The sequence below is a fragment of the Cavia porcellus genome, unplaced genomic scaffold (genome assembly GCF_034190915.1).
Source record: "Cavia porcellus strain 051 isolate PalLab524CR breed Dunkin Hartley unplaced genomic scaffold, mCavPor4.1 scaffold_5, whole genome shotgun sequence".
NCBI lineage: Eukaryota > Metazoa > Chordata > Mammalia > Rodentia > Caviidae > Cavia > Cavia porcellus.
In genome coordinates, this window is record NW_026947488.1 from 81,130,715 (window position 1) to 81,153,149 (window position 22,435).

General features: G+C 37.0%; 1 protein-coding gene across 7 annotated transcripts in view; it reads right to left on the reverse strand.

Moving 5' to 3' along the window:
• Positions 1–21,729, reverse strand: part of Plch1 (phospholipase C eta 1) — a 267,872-nt gene extending 246,143 nt beyond the window's left edge. For 3 of the 7 annotated variants that reach the window (XM_063249225.1, XM_063249223.1, XM_063249221.1), the window contains exon 1: positions 20,404–20,735. The gene's annotated coding sequence lies outside the window, so the exon portion shown is untranslated. Of the gene's footprint in view, positions 1–20,403; positions 20,736–21,597 lie in introns of those variants that run through there. The other 4 variants (XM_063249228.1, XM_063249227.1, XM_063249226.1 and 1 more) reach the window with 2 other exon arrangements.
• Positions 21,730–22,435: the final 706 nt, after the last annotated feature.

Genomic DNA, 22,435 nt, shown 5'->3' on the forward strand with positions numbered 1-22,435 from the left:
CACCTAAACAGAAGTAAGGATAAAAATAACACGATAATCTCAATAGCTGCAAAAAAAGCATTTGACAAAATCCAACTCCATTCGTGATAAGAACCATGAAGAAAATCAGAAGAGGTCTATCTCAATCTGATTAAAAGCCATCTGTGAAAAATCAACAGTCAACATTATATTAGAGAGAAGCTAGGGACTGGGAATTTAGTTCAGCAGCATCAGCACTTGACAAGCAGGCGCCAGATCATGAATTCAATCCCCAGTACCAAAACAAAAATAGTAATAATAATAAAGAAAGAAAGAAAAACTAAAAGCCTTCCATCTAAAATCAGGAACAAGACAAGGATACCTACTATCACCACTCCTGTTCAATATAGTTCGCAAAACATTAGCCAGAACAATTGGGCAAAAGACAATAATAAAAGAGATATGGATAGGAAAGAAAGAAGTTTAATTATTATTTGCAGATGACCTAGAGGACCCAAAAGCCCCACCAAAAGATTCCTAAAATGAATAACAAATTCAGTAGAGAAGCAGGGTACAAAGTCAACACCCAAAAAAATCAATAAGCTATCCACTAATAACAGACTTACCATGAGAGAAATTGAAGAAACAATATCTTTCACGATAACATCAAGAAAAATGAAGTACTTCAAAACTAACATAACTAAGAAAGTTAAAGACCTTAACAATGAAAACTACAGTGCTCTGAAAAAGAAGCTTAAGAGGATATCAGAAAATGAAAAGATAGCCCCTATTTTTGGATAGGCTGACTCAATATAATCAAAAGGCCCATACTTCCAAAACTTTTGCATGCAGTGCCAGTCAAAGATACCAACAGTATTCCTCATAGAGCTTGAGAAAACAATCCTAAATTTCATGTGAAATCAGAAGAGACCTAGAATAACAAAAGGAATTCTGGGCAACTGGCACAAGGCAAGGGCCATCACAAAACCTGAACTTCAAGTTTTCTACAAAGCTATAGTGATAAAAACAGCATGGTACCAGCAAAAGAGGCTCACAGATCAATGGATCAGAATAAGGGCTGTAAAAACAACTCCAGGCTATCTTATCTTTGACAAAGGGTTCAAATACTTTAAATGAAAAAAAGAGCTCCTTTAACAAATACTGCAAGAAAACTGGCTAATCACATGCTGAAGATTGAACATATACAATAATTCACCATGCACTAAACTAAAATCAAAATGAATCAAAGATCTAAAATTAAAATAAATACTTAATCTGCTGGAAGACAAAATAGGTAAACCTCTAGAAGACATAAGTGCAAGCAACTTATTTCGGAAGAGGACATTTATCACATGAAAAATAATACCAGGAATCAACAATTGGAATTACATCAAATTAAAAAATTTCTGCATAGCAAATGAAAACACAGAACTATAAAATGGGAAGAACCCAGCACTCTCCTAAAAAAAATAGGAAGAAAATTTTGTCAGCTATTGCTTAGAAAAAGAACTGTTATCTAGAATATATAAAAAACTCAAAAATTAGACCTTCCCAAAATTAAAATCCCAATCAAAAATGAGTCATCTGAAATGAATAAACACTTCTCAGATGAAGAAGTACAAATGGCCAATAAACATAGGTAGAAATTTTCACCATATCTGGCAATTTGAAAAACGCAAATCAAAACACTGAGATTCCATGTCACTCCAGAAAAGAATGACTATAATCAAGAAATCAAACAAAACAAATACTGGAAAATCTACAGGTCAAAAGGAACCTTTCCCTACTATTGGTGGAGTGTAAACTGATACAACCACTATGGAAATCAGTAGAGAGATTCCTCAAGACACTAAAAAAAATTCCATCTGACTCGACTATTTCCTTTCTTAAGTATTTTCCTGAGAGAGTTAAAGACATATTAGTGACATATGCTTGCATGTTTATAGAGCACAACTCACAGTACCTAAATCTTGAAAGTATTCTATATATCCATCAACACATGAATGAATAAAGAGAAGGTGGTATTTTACACAACGAAGTACCACTGTGCCACAAGGGGTAAATGCAAGTCATTTGTACAAAATTGGTGCACCCTGAGACACTAGTATTAAGCAAAGTAAAACAGATGCACAAACTTAAATATCACAGTTTCTCTTATATGAGAAATATAAAGTACAAAATAAGAGCGATAATAGGAAAAAAAGATAATAATTCAATGTGTCCAAACAATACAAAAATAAGCCTGTATTTAGTATAATTATTTCATATCTTTTGTGTGTTTTTTATTTCTGTTAATCTGGCAGTTAATCTGTGTTTATGATGATTAACTTGACACTTAAAGAATGCTGCCAATAAAAAACAGATGTGTTATGTACATAAACCAATCCCCACAATGAATGTAACCATTATGTACTGCAAACACATCCTAACACATATAAAACTTTTTCTAAAAATCACCCAAACTCAAACCTAGTTTAAGAAAGGAAATCATAAAGATCAGAGCAGAAATTAAGTTGATTTTGTAAAATTATACACAGAATCAAGAAATTGAACAGCCAGCTTTTTGAAAGAGTAAACAAAATAGATAAACTATTAACCAAACTTATCAAAAAAAAAGAGAGAAACAACTCAGTGCAATTAAGAATGAACAAGATGAAATCACAAGACACTGTCTGTCAAAATCCAGAAAACCATTAGTACTACAATGAAAATTGTGCTCCAACAACTTGGAAAACTCTTGGACAGATTCCTAGAAATATATGGGCCAAGAAGACATAAAAATTCTGAACAATCCAAAAACAAGCAATGAATTTGCAATCAATGTGAGACAATAATAAAAAGCTTACCAAGAAAGAAAAGTGCACAACCTGATGAACTCACTACTGAATTCTACAAGATAGTCAGTGAGGTAATATTACCAATACTCCTCAAACTCTTTAATGAAAATGAAAATAAGGAGTGCTTCCAAACTCATTCCTGAAATGCAGCATCATTCTGGCCCTAAAACCAGACAAAGAGCCAACTGAAAAAGAGAACTACAAGCCAATCTCCTTAATGAACACAGATGCAAAAATCCTCAACAAAGTATTGGCAAATGGAATGCCACACATTATCAAAAGGATCATACAACATAACCGAGTAGATTTCATCCCAGAGATACAAAGATGGATCAACATATGCAAAGCAATAAATATAACATACCACATAAACAAAAGCAAAGACAAAAATCACATGATCATATCAATAAGTGCAAAAAAAGCTTTTGACAAAATCCAACATCTAATGATTTAAAAAAAGAATCATAACTTCAGTCTCATAAAAGCCATTTATGACAAACCAATAGCCAACACTGTATTATTTGGGGAGAAGCTAAAAGCTTTCTCTCTAAAATTAGGAACAAGACATGGATATCTACTATCAGCACTCTGGTTCAATATGTAAAGTAATTGAAACATTATCCAGAGCAATCAAGAAAAAGAAAGAGATAAAAAAAAATGTAAGTATAAGAAAGAAAGAAAACTTATTGCTTACAGATGACATGATCCTTTACCTAGAAGTACCACATAATTCCACCAAAAGATTTCTAGAATAATCAAATTCATCAATGTACCAGGATACAAAATCAACACAAAAAAAAAACAATTGCATTCCTGTACATCAATAATGAACTCAGTGAGGAAGAATTTAAGGAAACAATATAATTCTCAATAGCATCAAGATAAATTAAATACTTCAGAATTAGCCTAAAGAAGTAAAAGTTCTCTACAATGAAAAACTAGAGTATTCTGAAAAGGGAGATCAAAAAAGATATTAGAAAATAGAAAAATATGCCCTGTTCCTGTATAGCAGAACCAGTACTGTCAAAATGGACACAGGGTACTTCCAAAACTGACATATAGATTTAATGCAACCCTAATCAAAATCCTAATAGCGTTTCTCACAAAACTAGAGAAAGCAATCCTAAAATTCATATGGAACAAGACGAGACTCAGAATAACAAAAGTAAGCTTGTGTTGTGTTATTGTTATAACAAAACAGGAGGCTTCACAATTCTGGGAGTTCTCACATGAAGAAATAAAATGGCAATAAATGTATGAAAAAAATGTTCAACACCGCTGGCGATTAGAGAAAGGCAAATTTAAGGAACTATAAGATTTCATCTTATGCTAGAAACAATGGCAATCATTTTAAAAAATCAAATAAACAAAATATCAGTGAGGCTGCAGTAAGAAGGGAATCTTCCTATCTTGCTGGCAGGAATGTAAAGTAGTACAATCATTATGGAAGTCAATATGGAGTCTCAAAAAACCAAAAATAAAAATCCCTTTTAATCTAGCTAACCCCCTTTTAGGCATCTTTCTAAATGAGTTAAAGGCAGCATATTACAGTAATAAATATATACTAACGTTTATAGCAGCATAATTCATAACAGCTAAATCTTGGAAAGAGCCTGTATGTCCACCAACAGATGAATGATAAAGAAAATGTGGTAAGGGGGGCTGGGGATTTAGCTCAGTGGTATAAGCGCCTGCCTTGCAAGCAGGCAGTCGTGAGTTCAATCCCCGGTACCGATGAAAGAGAAAAAGACAAAAAAAAAAAAAAAAAAGAAAGAAAGAAAATGTGGTATCATACATAATGGAATAGTATTTAGCTATAAAGAAAGACAAATTTGGGTCATTTATAGGGAAATGGTCGCCATTTGAAAATACAGTGTTAAATGAAATAAATCAGACACAAAGGTTTAAATACTACATAGTTTCTCTTATTTATGAAATCCAAAGTATAAAGAGAAAAAAGACATAAAAAAGCAGAAACATAGACCTTTTGCAAATAAAAAAAGATCAAGAAATGGAAAGCAGTAAGAGGTGAGAGGGGAAGGCGACATGGAAAGAACTGAGATATGCTGTGCACATCTACCAAAAACCCACAAGAAATGCAATCATTGTATGTTGTAAACATGACCTTAAAAATACATGAAATGAAAATGCTGGAAGTGGCCTCCATGCTCTCTCATTCACAGTGGTCCACTCTCACTCTGTAGATTGTAGAGTTAGAGGGCCTGAATTCACTCTGAAGAACATGTTTCTTTTAATATCTTTAATAAACGTGAAAGCTAGCTTTAAAAAATGCAGGAACTGGATAGAGACTGAGGGAAGAGAGAAGAGAAAGGAAAGGAAATAAAAACAAAGTATGTTAAGTACATGTACCTATTCCCTAAAATAAATGTAAATATTATACTACAAACATGTACTGACAAATGAACATAATTTTTTCAAAAAAAAGATTAAAAACAAAACTATGGTCTTAGGTATAGCTCAGTGGTAATATGTTCAAGGTTCTAGGTTTAATCCCCAGGACTGTAAAAGCCACCCATAAGTGAAAAAGAAAAGTCAGTTTCACCTACACCAACATATTAATTTTACTTATCAAATTAGAAAAAAAAATCTAAATTTCATGAAGCTTCACAGTGTGAACAGGGTATGGAGGAATCATCATTGTGATACATTTTTGATAGGAGTAAAAATTGTTCAAATTCCATGTAGGCCAACTTAGTAAATTATCAAAATTACAAATGTATATACCTTTGACTCAGCAGTCCTACTACTAAAAGTACATCCTAATGACTATACTTGGACATGTGCAAAATTGTGCCAATGGAGGGTTACTCATTGCATCACTATCTGCAAAAGATTAGAAGCAATTTAATTATCAATTCATATGGTTAAGTTACAGTACATCTGTAAGGTGAAAAATATGCAGTCATTAAGTACATCTATAAGTAAACAGCAAGATAGACTATTCCTAGGGCTCATCCACAGGTATATCTGTTGGATCAACTACAATATAGGAAAATACTTTCACAAGATCTCAGGAAAACAGGTGAGTTATTACAGCACCTGAAAATAACACAAAAATTAGAAAAAAAACAGATCAAAGAAGGTAGAATGGAGAGTTTCACATTATCCCCATCATCCTTCCCCCAACCCCAGGCAACACAGGAGGGTGAGAAATACTCTCCATTTGGGGAAATGAGTACTGGACTTTGCCTCAGACCTCAACACTGAGCCTGTGCCAGTAAAATCCAGAGGTGAGAAGGTCCCCACAACCTCAGCCTATAGGCCACTGACCATGAGTCGCCCTTCAGACCCTACTTGGAGCCAGGCTACCTCCTATACTCTTAAGCCCAGTATTTCTAGGCATGAGCGTTCTGGGCCCTGGCTCAAGGACCAAGCACTAGGTCCAACCCTGAAGACCCAGATGCCAGACATGCCCACCTGTTAACTGGCACATACCACACCAACCTGCATAAAGACTCCAGCAGCAAGACCAGAAATCACATCAAACAATCTTTCCAGAATCTCGAAACAAGCTTTTTAGTGAAGAAGTTTCCCAGGCAAAGACTGAGTTCCTACTTTTTTCAAATGTGTAGACACTAATGCATGGCCATAAGATTCAAGGACAATGAGAGAAACATGGTAACACCAAAAGGAAAAAATAACACACAAGTAACCAACCCTAAATAAAAGGAGATTTATGAACCACCTGATAAGGAATTATACTTGCTTCAAGGAAAATGATTAAACTTCAAGAAAATACAGAGAAACAATCAATGAAATCAGGAAAATAATAAGTGACAAAAACAAGAAATTTAAGAAGTTAAAGTAATTTATAGATCAAATTCTAGACCTAAAAGCTACAATGAACTAAATGAAGATGCAGTAGAAAATGTCAGCAGTGGAATAGACAGGGACACACAAAAACAATTGTGAACTCAGAGACAAGTTACTTGAAAGTAGAGAGCTAGAGGACAAAAATGAATCAAAAAGAATGAAAAAAGCTTACATGATTTATGGCATAGTATCAAAAAAGCAAATATCTAAGCTGGGGATGTAATTCAGTGATAGAGCATTTGCCTAGCACATGTGAGGCCCTGTGTTTGCTAACACACACACACAAATATTTGAATTATGGGAGTTAAAGAGGGAAAGGGAAATATAAAGAGCCAGATAATTTATATAAACAAGTAAAAGAAAATTTTTCAAATCTGGAGAAAGAGATACATACCCATAGAAAAGCAAAGGTCTCCAATCATATTCAATCCAAACAACACTGATCAAAGAGATAAAGTAATCAAAATGTCAAAGACAAAGAGAAGACCCTAAAATCAGCAAGAGGAAAACATATCATATGTGTATAAAGGAGTTATATAGCTCTAGCAGCAGACCTTTCACTAGAAAACTTACAGGTCAGGAGATTGTCAAATGATACATATATTCATTGCACTGAGGCATGGAAAATCCTGCCAACCATGAGTACTCTACCTTACAAAGCTGTCCTTCATTAACAGAGAGATAAAGACTTTCCCAAAGAAAAGTTGAAGGAGTTCACCCCCACTAGACCTGTCTTACTAGAAATACGTAAGGAAGTTCTTCAATCTGAAAGAAAAGGGTACTAATTAGTGGCACAAAAACACGAGAGTATAAAAGTCCCAAGTAAAAGTACACACTCAAATGCCAAACACAGTACTTTAATCTTAAAATGACAGTATCTAAATCACTTATATCTTTAGTATGAAGATTAAAAAACAAAACTATTAAAAATAATGGCAATAAGGATCAAGAAAACCAACAACAACAAATGCTGGAGAGGCTGTGGGGAAAAAGGAACTCTCCTACACTGTTGGTGGGAGTGTAGACTGGTGCAGCCTTTGTGGAGGTCAGTCTGGAGATTTCGCAAAAAGCTGGGATTGGAAGTCCCATTTATTCCAGCTATTCCACTTCTAGGCATATTCCCAGAAGAACTGAAAGCATCATACTACAGTGATATATGTGCACCTATGTTTATAGCAGCACAATTTGTAATCGCCAGATCTTGGAAACAACCCAAGTGTCCATCAACTGAGGAATGGATAAAAAAGTTGTGGTATTTCTATACAATGTATAGAAATTATTAAGTTTTATTGGTCTTGTTCTCTACTGTTTTGTTCAACTTTATAATATCTAATGAGATAGACAATTCTTTTTAAGGAAACAAGAGACATTGTTGATAACCATTGTTGATAACCTTGTACTCTGTTTTACATCATGTGCTATGTCTATCCTTGGTTTGACTGACAGCTTTGTTTTGCCATATTTGACTTTATTCTCTCCCCCCCCCAAAAAAGTAATAAGAACTAAGGAGTAATAAAACCCAAAATGTGTAAATTTTGTTGTAAAAAAGAGAGGGGGAAAAAAGAGTTCTAAATGATACAACAGCAAGAGTGTTTAGGGGTGTTAAATAGATGACCATATTAATGTTTTTGGTTGGATCATTGAACACAACTGTTTGCAGTCTCACTGTTTGAGTGTCCACTTTGTATGCTTTGATACTGTGATTTGAGCAACTATCTCTAAGATGATAATATGTAATCTATTAACCGGTGATTTTTTACTGTTTTTTTGTGGGTTTTTTTTTTTTTTTTTTGTAGTTGTGTATTACTTGTACCCTTACACTTGTTTTGTTTTGTTTTTTCTCTTTTTCCTTTTAAATAAAATTTAAAAAAAATAATGGCAATAATTTAAGGGATACACAATATAAAAGATAGAGATTATGACATGAAAAACATAAAATGATGAGGATAAAATGTTGGGTATTTTTATTGGATCAGAATTAAGTTGTTAACACCTTATAACAGCCAAAGTAAGCCTCATTGCATAAGTGTCATGGTAAAAATGAAGCAAAAATAATTTCTCTTATATTAGAAAACCAAAGTATAAATAAATCAAAGAGAAATAAAAGACAGATAATAAGAAGATAAAACTAATCTTCTTATGTTTATAAATACAAGAGGTCCAATAGACAGAGGAAGTGAGAGGGAAAAGAGAAGAACATATAAAAAGAATTGAGATGCAAAAAAAAAAAAGGATTAAGATGGATTATGCAGCAACTCTCCATGATGAATGTAATGATGTACTAATAAAAATGTAAACAGCAAAAATTTGTAGCAAATACCAAAAAATATTATTAAAAAAAGAGAAAACATACAACTAGAGAAAATTATAAAGGATATGACAAGAAAGGAACAAAGAATCTAAAAAAACAGCTAGGGAATAATTAACAATTAACAAAATGACCATAGTAAGACCTTACCTATTGATACTTGAATGCAAATGGATTAGGACAAAGAGAAAAGTAGAAATTACAGGAAGAACTGCAGAAAATTCACAAATGCATAAAAATTAAACAATTTTAAAATACATGCTCCTGAACAACCTAAAGTGAAATTCAAAAATATCTGGAGACAAAAATGAACATACAGGGTTGGGATTTGAGCTTAGTAGCATAAGCACCTGCCTGGCAAGCTTGAGGTTGTGAGTTCGATCCCTGATACCACAAAAAAAAGAACATACAACATACCAAAACTTACAGGACACAGCAAAAGCAGTTCTAAGAAGAAATTTTATAGCAACAAGTGTCCATATCAAAAAAAAACACTATTGCAAATAAACAATCCTCAACCATTGTTATTCCTCAAGGAATTAGTAAAACAAAAATACACTATTCTCAGATTTAATAGAAGAAAGGAAATAATGAAAAGCATGGCAGACAGCTGGGTATAGTATACTCCCTTAATTATTCTAGCTCTCTGGGAGGCTGAAGCAGGTGGATCACAACTTTGAGCCCTCAACAGGCAATTTTGCTATTTAGCAGGATTCTGACTCAAAACAAAATGAAACAAAACGCTGAAAATGTAGCTCAGGATTAAGGTTCTGGATTCAATCCTCAGTACTTAAATAAAAAAAAAAACTTTCAAAATAAAATAAGGAAACTCTATATTCTAATGTGGAATAATATACTCATATACCTTTACAAACTATACTGAGGATGTAACTCAGGAGTAGTACACTTGTCTAGCATGTACAAGGCTCTGGATTAGATCCCCACTATCACAAAAAAAAAGGCAAAATTATGCAGATAGTGTGCCACCATTTTATTTTTAAATGAATGAAAAACCAAGTATATCTTTGCATAGACAGATAGATGATGGACTTCAGGGAAAACATGGCGGACAAATAACAACAGCATGGAGGCTCTCTGAGATTACTAGCTTAGAATCCAGGAGTGGTGCCATGAGAGGAGTCCTAAGCGAGAGGAGATGTACCCTGCTGACCCAGGAACGAAATAAGCTGAGAGAAACCAACTGGAAATGCAATCATGATGCTATAACAGGAACACATAAAATCTCAGCGCTGAAGCTGGATCCCATGCCACTGGAAGCCGCAATTTGAATTTCCTGCTGCCGTTGCTGCATCTGAATCGGCACAGCAGGGAGAGAGATGCGTGAAAACTTTAAGTGGGAACCAGTGAATGGAGTTCAGAGTGGGACTGGCAGGGAGCCCTACATTGACCTGCAGTGAGTGAGAGAAATGGGGACCCTTTCATAGACTAGGAGGCTTCAATAGAGGACATTCTGGGACCAGGCAGACTAGCTGGAACAGGGCGCTGCAGTGACTTTAATCACATATTCCCCTCTCAAGTGGGAGTGGTGGGGAGCGCTTGGCCTGGTGACACCATGGACTAAGATCCAGTAGGCTACCCAAACCAGGTCCCTGCGCCTGGAGGTGCACCCTAGCAGTGAAGTCTTCAGTAGGTTGACCTGGAGGGGTGGGTCCAGCAGAGGCTGCCCAGGTCTGTGTCTCCCTAGTACACTGCAGTGGGTGGGAACACCTAGCTGGCGGATTCAAACAAACTGTAACAGACAAAGAGAAAAAAAAAAAAAAAACTGGGCCTCCTACATACGTTTGTATGGAAGGAACAAAAAATATGGGAAGAGGGAGCAACAAGAAAGGGTCCTCAGTCCCCAATCCTGAGAACACTGACCCAGGAAAGGTAAATCCAAAAGAGAATGAAGACAGAAAACATGCAATATCAGACATGGCATCAATAGACATAAAGCGATATCTCTGGAGCCTCATAGATGAGTTCAAAAATGAAGTATTTAATGAAATAAAGCAAGAAATAAGTAGAATAATTAGAGAAATACTAAGCACCGCCCAAGAAAAAACAGATAGTGGAATGGAAGATCAGAAAAAAAGGGGAGAATTGTTTGATGGAGAAAATAGAGAAAACATAGAATACATGAAGCAGGTTCAAAGAGATTACCTGGAAACTAAAAACTCTATTGAAAGCTGGCATAACAGCTTGAAAGAAACTAAGGATAGATTATCAGAACTGGAGGACAGATTTGTAAGGTGGGAGCATGAAATGAAAAACTTCTTAAAAATAACAAGAAAACAAACAGCAATAATACAAAGACTAGAAGATGATAAAAGGATCTATAACTTAAGAATTAAGAACATAAAAGAAGAAGTAGGGACTCAAACAAATGAACTACAAAAGCTATTCACAGAAATAATCCAGGAGAATTTCCCTAATTCAGCAAAAGATAAAAATACTCAGATGTATGAGGCATACAGGACCCCAGCCACCTACAACCCAAACACAGCTATGCCCAGGCATATAATAATCAAAATTCCAGAAATCCAATATAAGAACAGAATATTAAAAGCCGTCAGAGACAAGAAACAGATCACTTACAAGGGAACACGAATCAGAATTACAGCAGACTTCTCGGCACAAACCATCAAATCACGAAGAGCGTGGGGGGAAATAATTCAAGCTTTGAAAGATAATAACCTCCAGCCAAGATTGATATATCCTGCACAACTGTCCTTAGAAATTGATGGAAAAACAAGGTGCTTCAAGGATAAAGAGGAACACCAGGAATTTGCAACCACCAATTCAACTCTACAGAGATTACTGCAGGATATTCTAAAAATGAAAAATATCAAGATTCCAGAAACAGCGGCAGACAGGCCACAATGAATGGAGCAGAAAGTGAAATGAAGAGGATAAACTGACAACTAATGACAGAAAAAGAGCTCAACAGAAATGAGGCAGAGAAGGTTGGATGGTAGGAACAGCCATTTTGGAGAAAACAAGACATCATAATAGGTAGTGGTGATTTAATATCCTCTTGTTTTGAAGTCCCATCAAGCTTTTGTTCTTCTGTCTCCATCGGTTTTAACGTGTTGTACCTTATTGGATTTTATAATGTGTGATAATATAAACAAAACTTTGACAAGGAGATTATACAGAAACCATTGTTCATTTTCTGTTAGTTGATTCTAAATACCCTGTAATACTGTCATTCTCTTGAACAGTTTTATATTGTCTTAATATGTTTGATGCTACAGTATACAAATTATACCCAAAGATTTTAAGGGAAGAGACAATATGGTAACTACTATTATGTCGAGATTATCTTGTGGTGAAACACTGTTTTGCTTAAATGGCTATGTTTTGACCTGACCTGTTTTGTTGTTATGCCCCCTTTTTTATCTCAATCTCCTTTTTATTATCTACTTTTTCATTTTTATCCTTTTAATTAAGGGAAAATAAATTTAAAAATAACAGGATATATTATAGTAACCCACGTTGATTTCCTATTAACTTGATTTGAAACTCTGTATTGCTCCCACCATCTTGTTTTGACTGATTTTCCTCTATTCTGTTACGCTAGATAGTACCAAGTTTGAAAGTCTAGGCAACAACTATGAAGACAATAAGATCCATTGTGACGCCCATTCTAGTTGACTATTATCTTCTTTTGAAGTCCTCTAATGTCTCCAATGTTTTGGTTTTATTGGTCTTGTTCTTAACTGTTTTGTTCAATTTTATTATAACTGATGATATAGGCAATTCTTTTTAAGATAACAAGAGGCATTATGGTAACCATTGTTGATCACCTTGTATTTTGTTTTTACATTATGTATTATGTCCATCCTTTTGATTTGACTGACTCTGTCCTATTATGTCACACTTGGTTTTACTTTCTTGAAAAAAAAAGTAATAAGAACAGTGGGAGTAATAAAACCCAAAATGTGTAATTGTCATTGTACAAAAGAGAGGAAAAGAAAGTACTCTAAAGGACATAACTGCATGTATATTTTAAGTGTATAAGATATATAATCAGATTACCGAGGTTTTTTTTGTTTTTTGGTTTTTTTGTCTTTTTCCTTTTTATCGGTACCAGGGATCGAACTCACGACTACCTGCTTGCAAGGCAGGCACTTATGCCGCTGAGCTAAATCCCCAGCCAGCCCATATTACTGAGTTTTATTGGATCATTGAACAGAACTGTTTGCAGTCTCACTGTTTGAATGTCCACTCTGTATGCTTTAATTTTGTAACTTGAACAACTATTTCTAAGATGACAATATGTAGTCTATTAACTAGTGATTTCCTACTGTTTATTTTTTTCTGAAATTCTATATAACTTGTACCCTTTTTCTGTTTTTTTTTCCTTAAAATAAAAAAAAAAGAGTAGATAGATGATGATGACAACAGAGAGATAGATGATAGATTAGATGATGATAGATTTTTTTTTAATGTACAAGAAACTAATTAACACTGTTGGTCTATTAAAGAACGAGTTGAATGAGTGAGCGATACAAGTATGGAGAACTGTCACTAAATTTTCTTTTAAATTTCTAAAACAAAACCATGAAAATATATGATCTATTCAGTTATTCTTTCCTAAAGACTAAAAATTAACATAGCAATAAGAATGCTATAAGAAAATATGATCTTTGCATTTTCTTCACAAAACCTGAGATGAATGATTTTGCTGAGAGCTTGTCTTGACTTGAGTTTTGCCTTTGACTGAAACTTGGACACTAAACAATAGAATTCACATTTCTGTCTTTTGACAAATGAAAAATAAGTTGGTACACAGTTTGTGTTCACTTTTCTAACACTGTATCTTAACGATTTATCCAGTGAACAGAAAATACTTCCAATTCACAACCTACCAAAAACAGCAACGAAAAAGCTGTGGTATAGAATAAAACATCTGTGTACAGCCTTAAAGGAGGGTTTTGTATGTGTGTGTGTGTTGGTTTGATTTGGTTTGTTTTTAAGCAGAAAAGATTTCTCAGAAATTCACATACAAACACTATTCAGGAAAATACAGGAATAATCACACTACACTGATTTCTCTCTGGGGGAAAAACAATGGGCAAGATAAAAAAAAAATTGTTTTAACTGAGAAATGAAACTTCCTAGTTGCACCACATAAACACATTGCCAAAATAGTTGCTCCAGAGTTGCAAGACTCTGATTTCCAGAGGTCCACTGAATCAGGCTGCAGCCAACAGTGATGCTTTGTAAGAGGGAAGAAAAATATGAAAATTTGCAAAAACAAAACAAAACAAAAACCAGGACTGCTAAGAAATACAGAAGAGGTTAGAATATAGTAGTTGTAAAAATTACTGCATATGAATTTTGATGACACAAAAGAAAATTACTTTGCTTTCCCATTAAAATTACTTCTCATTCTCTTATATCTAACACTTCAGAGCTAAAAAAAAAAAAGACATTACTTATTTCTTTGTTACTGAAACCCAAAAATTCTTTATTTTATTTATTAAGTTGAAGGTTTTTGAGTTTAAAAGGCACCAAAAGGCATACATTTAAGTTCCCATATCCTGCCAAAAGACATACATTCAATAGTTTACTTCAGGCCTCTGGCCTCCCAACAATGAATATTATTAGTTTTTTGTGCATCATTCCAGAGAGAATCTATATGTACATAGGAAAAAATTTTTCTCTCTCAACCCTCCCTTTTTATATAAATGGCTATATGGAACCAAAAGCCTTTAAACTGAAATAAAAATTAACATAGCAATAAGAATGCTATAAGAAAATACGATCTTTGCATTTTCTTCACAAAACCTGAGATGAATGATTATAAACTGTATCAAAGAATCTTTGCATAATCCTAACTCCTTCTATGAACACATTATCTATCCTTTTCCATAAAGAAATTCCCTTTGAAAAAATAAATTTCCCTTTTAATATCTTCCATATTATTGAAAGAGTTGTTTATCAAAAAGAAAACACAATGTCTAGAAAACTAAAACGCATATAATTACCAGCAAATCAACTCACTGAACTTCTAGTCCAGGATTCTGATGCCTGAAAACCTGAATAGAACCTCCAAGTTACCACCAGACATAATTTTGCAGAGGACTTATTAGGACTCCACAGAGATATCTGTTCTGAGGTGCAGAGGCCTCTTCAGCTAAACTGAAGAGGGCGGTAAGAGGAATTAGGAAGCTGAATTCAAATATTAACTCTTGTGAACTAGCAACAAGGAAATGCAGATAGATGAAAGAGAAACCATGATTGCCTTCCATTGGTTAATCAGTAACTCAACATTCACTGCAATAGGTCCTCCCTCCTTCCACTGGATAGAATAGCTGGAACAGTTTATAAGTTTCTCACTAAATTCAGAAGAACCAGCCACAGAGAAAACAGGGTATGAAGAGTCACAGAAAACAATTCTAATGCAGGGTCCAGCATTCCATTTTTCTGAGACCTTCAGCCTTTTCCTCAACCCTCCAGTCAGAGCCTAGGAAGGAAAGAAGGTCCAAGAGAGGTGTGCTTTTCAGATGTAGTGTGCTACTAAGAACACTAGACCAAGCATTAGCCAGCTTAGGTTCAAGTCTTCATTCAGCCACAGATTGACTGCCTGAGCATGGACATTTCTGAGCCTCAGTTTCTCCATGGGTGACATAGCTCAGAAATACTGCAAATCTGAAAACAGCTCAGTACAATCCAGCTGCAGTCTCCCAGGATAACAGCAGCAGTCGTAGCAGTGCCAAAATTTCAGCTTCTAACATAACTTTAGACATTTTCAGCAACTGACCAAGGTAAATCTGAAATCCATTTGAAGAGCATTAAAAGAAAACATTATCTCCCTCAACCCAGCAATAAGTTTCTCAATACTACTTCAAGGGGAAAAAAAAAAGTGGGTGAAGTTTACACAGGATAAAATCAATATCTAAGTCTTAAGATGCCAGAAAACACACATTAAAATCATGAAGGTTTTTCTCAGACCTGAAGCAACTTAACAACAATCCAGAAGTGATAAGTGGCCACTTTGATGTAGAAAGACCTCCGAAGAGCAGAACCTAACCATTACTCAATTCTAAACAAATACCAGCATAGTTTATAAACAAAGTCTTGAGTGTTTTTCTGGAACCAGAGCTGAGTTTACAACCTCCTAACCTCCATATAGGGAAGCTTCTCCACTCACAAAAAGCTGATCAGAAAAATTTCTACTTGTCTGTACTTTACCTGAAGTTGGGAATTTGAAAATCAAAGCAACTCAGTGTTTTTCATAAATTTAATCTTACATTCCTGCACAGCAACATGATGTAATAGGACATGTAGAACATATATATATGAATCCAAATTCCTAGTCTGTTCCATATTCACTTAGCTTTTTTGCAAAAAAAACTAAATTCTCTGAACCTCATCAGTCATATATGATACTTTGAACTTCTCTTGCTTATTATGCATTCTAGAGACAGTCAATGTATTTGCTCACAGTTTAGAGCTTTTTGTGTTTACTTTTATTTCTTCCAAAATTCTTTAAGATACCTGTAAGAAAAAAAACTACTGTAAAAATGATCTCCTTCTATTAAAATCATCATCCCCAAATTCCTTAAGCCAAAATGTGTGCATATATGTTGAAAAATGACCCTTTTATAATATGTGAGAATCATGTGTTCTCATGATATACACATGTTCATACCAAATATGACAATATGCATATCACATTATCAGTTCTATTCAGTATTGTGTAAAAACCATATGAAATTGTTAATACTTCACCCTTTTGCATCTACAACCACAGCAATTTCATGTTTGCAAGCAGAAAGTCTAAAGCAAGGATTTGATGTCTGCTCTCTAAATTTCCTGACAGCAAGATCATTAGAAATTAGTAATTGTATTTTCGTACTAGTTCTGCCATCTAATAGCTATGTGACTCAAAAAATCATTTAGAAACTTTTGGTTCTGGTTTCCTGATTTATATAATTATATATGGTAGTCATCTTCTTCTATAAATTAAAGCATGGACACTTAGTTTAGTGATGCAAAATTCAGAGTCAGTTAAAAAAACACACACACGCACTTAAACTTTGCTATAAAAGTTCTCCTGGTTGTCCCTTCTGGCTTATTCTGTCCTTTCCCACTTTGAAGCAGAGACAAAAACCTCGATGGTAATAACATAAAGCTGTGTAAACTTCTTCATGGGTTTCTTAAAATGCACTTTCAATTTGGCACACTCTATCACAGCAATACTATATTTCTCCTTAAACAAAAATGGTCACGGGTGTCAAGGAGATGTGAGCAAGTGTCCACTGAACTGTGTCTAAATGATTTTCCTTGTGACCAAAGCTAGCCTGGGATAAGCCTCTGCTAGTGAGGAGAGGAACATGCTTCCCAGGCTGAGGAGGCATTGTTCAAAGTAATGAGTTCTGCACCACTTGTTCCACAATTCACAGCCGAGTCTGATTTTCCTAGACAAAGAGCAATAACCAAATGGGGGATGCTCCTCAGCAAGCTTCTCTTAGCTTATAATTATTAGACTCATGAGGTGATAAAAAAAAAAAAAAAAGACCAGACTCACCCTAAGAATCTGTGCACTAAAAATGAGGAGAGGAGGTGTTGTTTGTCAACCCTGGTCAATATTTTGCCAGAGGTTTGTCATGGCTGTACTAGATTTCAATAGAGCAAAACTCATTTGAAAATGCCTAAAAATTATTCTACCTCAAAAGTTAAAATGTTTAAATGCACCATGGTGTTCCTTTTATCCTTCTATAATTTGTACCCCTCCTCTTTTTCCCTCAGAGAAAAATAATAGTCATGATCCTTCAAGCATGCAGACCAATACTATTCTTTGAAGGAAGCTGGCAGGAGGTTCATTATGTCATGAAACATAGAGCCAGAACAAAGGACTACTGAATCACTCACCTTATCCTCATCTAAGAAACCCGAGAGGAAGGCTTCTATGTTTCTCCTAAACTGAGTGCTGCACTTACTAAGAGGACAAGCTTTGGGGCCAAGTCTTACAAAAATATAACTAGTCAGGTGCTTACACTGTTATATGAACAGTCTTATGTAAATTTCTAAAAAATATTTTTTAACCAAAAAGTAAGCATTTGTTTCTGAATTTGGAAGTCTGAGTAGGACCAAGTATTCTCTTAAGAGTACTAAAAATAGTATCTTCAACCAGAAAACCAAAGTAGTATTAGAATTATTTTAGAACTCAGAACTCTTGTCTGTGGGCAGGAATTTGAATTTATTTATGCTGCCTTACATATAAATTCTCAATAAATATTTGTGGAAAAATGAATAAACTAAATATAAAACATTTCATTAAAAATTTTCACAGTATTTTATGTTATGGCATCCTACCATGAAGCACCTTTTATTACATTCTACTTTTATAATTCTATCCCCATAAGTACATAAAAGACTGACATAAAGAAACTGAAATTGATGATGTAGGAAAATGTATCAAACAAAAGCAGTAAGTTTTAATGAATTTTAACATGAAACTGATACAACAAAAATCCCAGCTCTCCCCAACCTTTCCTCCCTTTGTCTCCCTCCCAATGCCTCTCCCAGACTCCCCAAGTGCTCCCAGTCTCCTCATCCCATAATCTGCATTTTTACCTCCCAGAACCAGCAGAAACATTAGGGATTAGGGATTCTGAGCCTGTTATAAGCCACCAAACAGGGTCACAAAGAATCTGAACCCAATAATTAAGTTTTCTATTTTTTAATAAAAAAAGGAAAACATGAGAACCTTAATATTTGAACAAGATAAATTACACAACATCTAGGAATGTGTGACAAAAAGAATGAGAACTTTAGCAATATGTTATTTGCTAATTATTTGAAAAGTAGTATGCTACTTCATTAGCTGATGGTAGAAGACTATTATCTTCAACTTTCTACCATTAACTAACACTTGCTATTCTATAAAGCAAGTTGCTTAAAAGTAAGATATAGAGTACCCATGTCACTTTGTGCAAGATTTTTTACGCTACACTTTGTTCTGGGAAAAGTAATCACATTTTAAACTTTTATTAGCAGTTATGTTAACTCTAATCAATGTTTATGTAATGGTAAGTAAGTCTCAAGTATCACTCTACCAAATATTGATTCAGTCTTTTAAAAAACTAAGCAACAACAAGCTACAGATGCCACTACATAACTCCTTAAGATGTGTACTCTTGCCAGTGCCTGCCTGTGTGTAAACAAATGGGATTTAAAAGAGAGGGTGGGCCTGTCAAGACTCACAATTTTAAGATGAAAATGCTTAAGAAAACTGGTCTATGACCAGCTTCTTGAAAGAAACATTCTCTCTCTGCAGAACAGCTTAGCCCCAGCAATTGCCATACGTAGAGACAGTTGGAAAAGCAACGCCTCTTCGGGGAAGGCCTATGTTTCCATTCACCCGTACTTTCCTCCGGTCCGGCAGAGCACAGGTAGCCATCAGTGTCGCGAGGACTCGGGACTTCTGGGCGGTACATGCTCCTCCCCACCTCCAGACAGAGGCACAGGTCTGTTACTGTACCTCCAGGCCAATCCCCTGGCTGAGTTTATTTTTAAACACTCCATAGCAGGAAGCAAACGTTTTATTTCTCTGCACTTTCATGGGATAAAATGTAGGATACCTACATTACCACCACAACAGGCAATTTCTCACCTTTTTTTTCTATCTGTGATAAAATGATAATAAGGGTGGGGAAAGGTTTAATTTCGGTTTTTTTAGTCAAGTGACCTCTTATTTTAGTGCTGAACTTCTAACGCAACAAGATCATAAGTTGACTCCAAGGCACAAACAAAATGAAAACGTCCCAGCAAAGTGTAAGGGGCCACCGCAGGAGTCCAGCAGAAGACCCGGCTTTTGCTTGCTGGGTCGGCGTCTCGGACCCACCGCGCCGTCGCCATGGGAACCCGCGCAGGCGCAGAGCGCGCAGCCGTAGCTAGGACTTGCTTTCACCAGCTCGCTTGCACCACCCGGCGTTGCGCGGTGCCCCTCGTTGATCCCAGGAAGGGGCAATGGAGCAAATCCTCCCCGCACCGAGCAACAACTCTTCTTTGAGAGGGTTCTGAGCAGGATCACTGGTCACCTAAGACTCCCCGAATGTAATGGATATCGCACTCCCCTCTGCAGGAAACACGGACCTGCTCTCACGGGAGAGCCTGGCAGTCGGAGAGGGCGCGAAGCATCCTGCCACGGTGACTGACCCTCCACTGGCGAAACCTCACCCGCGACTAAGTGGGACACAAGTGCAGCTCTTGACCAGGCACACCAACCCGCACGCTCCAGGACCCCGCTAGCAGTCGTGGTCCAGTCTCCTCGCGGGGCCCGGGAGATTCCCACGCACAAGGCTCCCGCAGTCCACCCAGAGTCCCGAATGGGACACCCTAGAGAGGGCGCAGGCTACCTGCTCACTGGTTAAGTGAGCTGGTTAACCAGTCCTCTGTTTCCTGCACAACCCCTTTTCCCTTCGGTCCTCTTTCCCCCAAAGCACCGACCTCAGCCCGGAGTATTCGGCAGATGCCGGAATCCTCGAAGTCCTCCCAAGTGCAGAGCTTTGAGTTACAAGACCCCTTTGACTCCAACTCCAGACCCCTGCCGAGAACCAGCAGTGGCCTCCCAGATGGGGGCTTCTCTCCACCAGCCCGCAGGACCCCCAAGAGGAGCTGGGAAAAGCCTCCTCCACAACCTGCTTTCTCATTCAAATCCTCACGCTCACACTGGAGCCCCCTCCCTCCGGGGCCCGCAGCTCCTAAGGAAATCAGGAACTGGAGCCTGGGGGAGCGGACCGGAGCAACCGCAGGCTAGGTGAGCCTGGACGCTCTGCCCACACGCTCCTTCGGGGCTTCCGGGCGGATAAGGACCAGAAACTCTGGGGCTGAAGTATATAGTCTCCACCACCCCCCGCCCCGCCACTTTTCAAAGACTCCCCAATCCAAGGACCGCTCCTTGTTGCGGGGTTTGGGGCAGCAGGCTGGAGAGCCTCGGCGGCGGGGGTGGGAGTTGAGGGGGTGGGAGGAGTACAGGACCTGCAGAATCAAAGTTGGAGGTGAAGGGCGCCGGGAACTGTATGCACCCCGAGTCAAAGTGGTGGAGGACCCCGTGCGCTGGTGTTTTTAAGGGGGGAAAAAACCGCAATGTAAGCGTTTTTTACAGTGGGAGAACCACAGTTAAAAGAAAATCCCTAACCACCCAGCTTATCTCTCCTGCCAGTATTTTTGCTTTTGTTTTTGTTTTTTCTTTGCCATCCTAAGAAAATAGCGTGTTAGTGCTGCTAAAGCAAGGGACTCTCTTGTTTAAAAAATAGAGGAGCTGTGATACACTTTTTATGTATCCTCTAATCTGTTTGTCGAAGTGTCCCTCCCTGGCATTAACAGGCCGAATAATCAGATCAGTTTAGTAGCTGGCAGACCGGAGCACCAACCTGCTCGAGGTGAATAAGGGCCTATGTTGCGGAGAAAAACTTGCACGAACAGGCGTTCAAATGTTGATGAAATCTACTGAACGCCCTAACTTGGTTAGACCAGCTGGGGACTGATAAAAGCTGGAACGCTAATCACCGCCGGCTTAGGCTGCCGCAGTGTGATCCGGCTTTGCGAGTCCAGGATTTGCGTTTATCAGACTTCATTCAACCTGCTATTGTTAGTTCAAAGCCTAGCTGGGAGGGACTGAGGACGCTGCTCCTCACTCACCTTTCAATTTAAAATTCTCCTCCAATAAGAAGACTTGGGAAAGCTGGCTGGGATGGGCTTGGCAAAGACCTTCTGGGCACAGTGGCAACCCGAAGTCATTTTCTTTTTTTCATGCGTGACTCTGCTCAGGAAGTTACAAATGAGTACCTGAGACAGAAGAGCCGGCCAGACCGTCCTTCCACTTTGACAGACAGTTGGGGGCGGGGGGCGGTTGCGCTGCGATCTCTCAGGGCGAGATCTAGGGTTTCACCTTTTCATCCCACTTAGCCGATACCATAGAAACAACCCATTTGTACTATTCAATTGAACAGAAGCAATTACAATGTCACAGCAAAGCACCATGGGCAAGAAGAAACTTTATCCTGAAAGCAATCCTGGACTTTCAGAAACAAGAATCGACACTTGAATTTCTTCAAGCCAGAGTACTAGAAAAAACTCAATTTAGAAAAAAATATATACGATCTTTTGGCCCCATAGAAAGTGCCCCAAATATCACTTTACTTTCTTTTTTTAAAACATGGCCACGCACAAACCCCTAATTTAAAAGAAGTTAAGTAGGGTTGGGGTGTAGCTGTTTAGCATGCTTCTAAGTACTGGGTTCAATTCCCAGCACAATAAATAGATACATAAATCTCTGGCTCTACATTTCGTTCTGTCGTGGAGACAAGTGCTTTCCAGATATTTGTTTTGCTGGTTATCTGCACGGTGAACAGAAAAGCCAAAAAGGAAAAATGTTTCAAGGTGAGCCCTCATCCACCAGTTATTTGCCCTCCCCAGTTTCTTGTGCTTATCTTTTTAGAACCGAAAAAATGCAGATGCACATGTTGAAATAAATTCA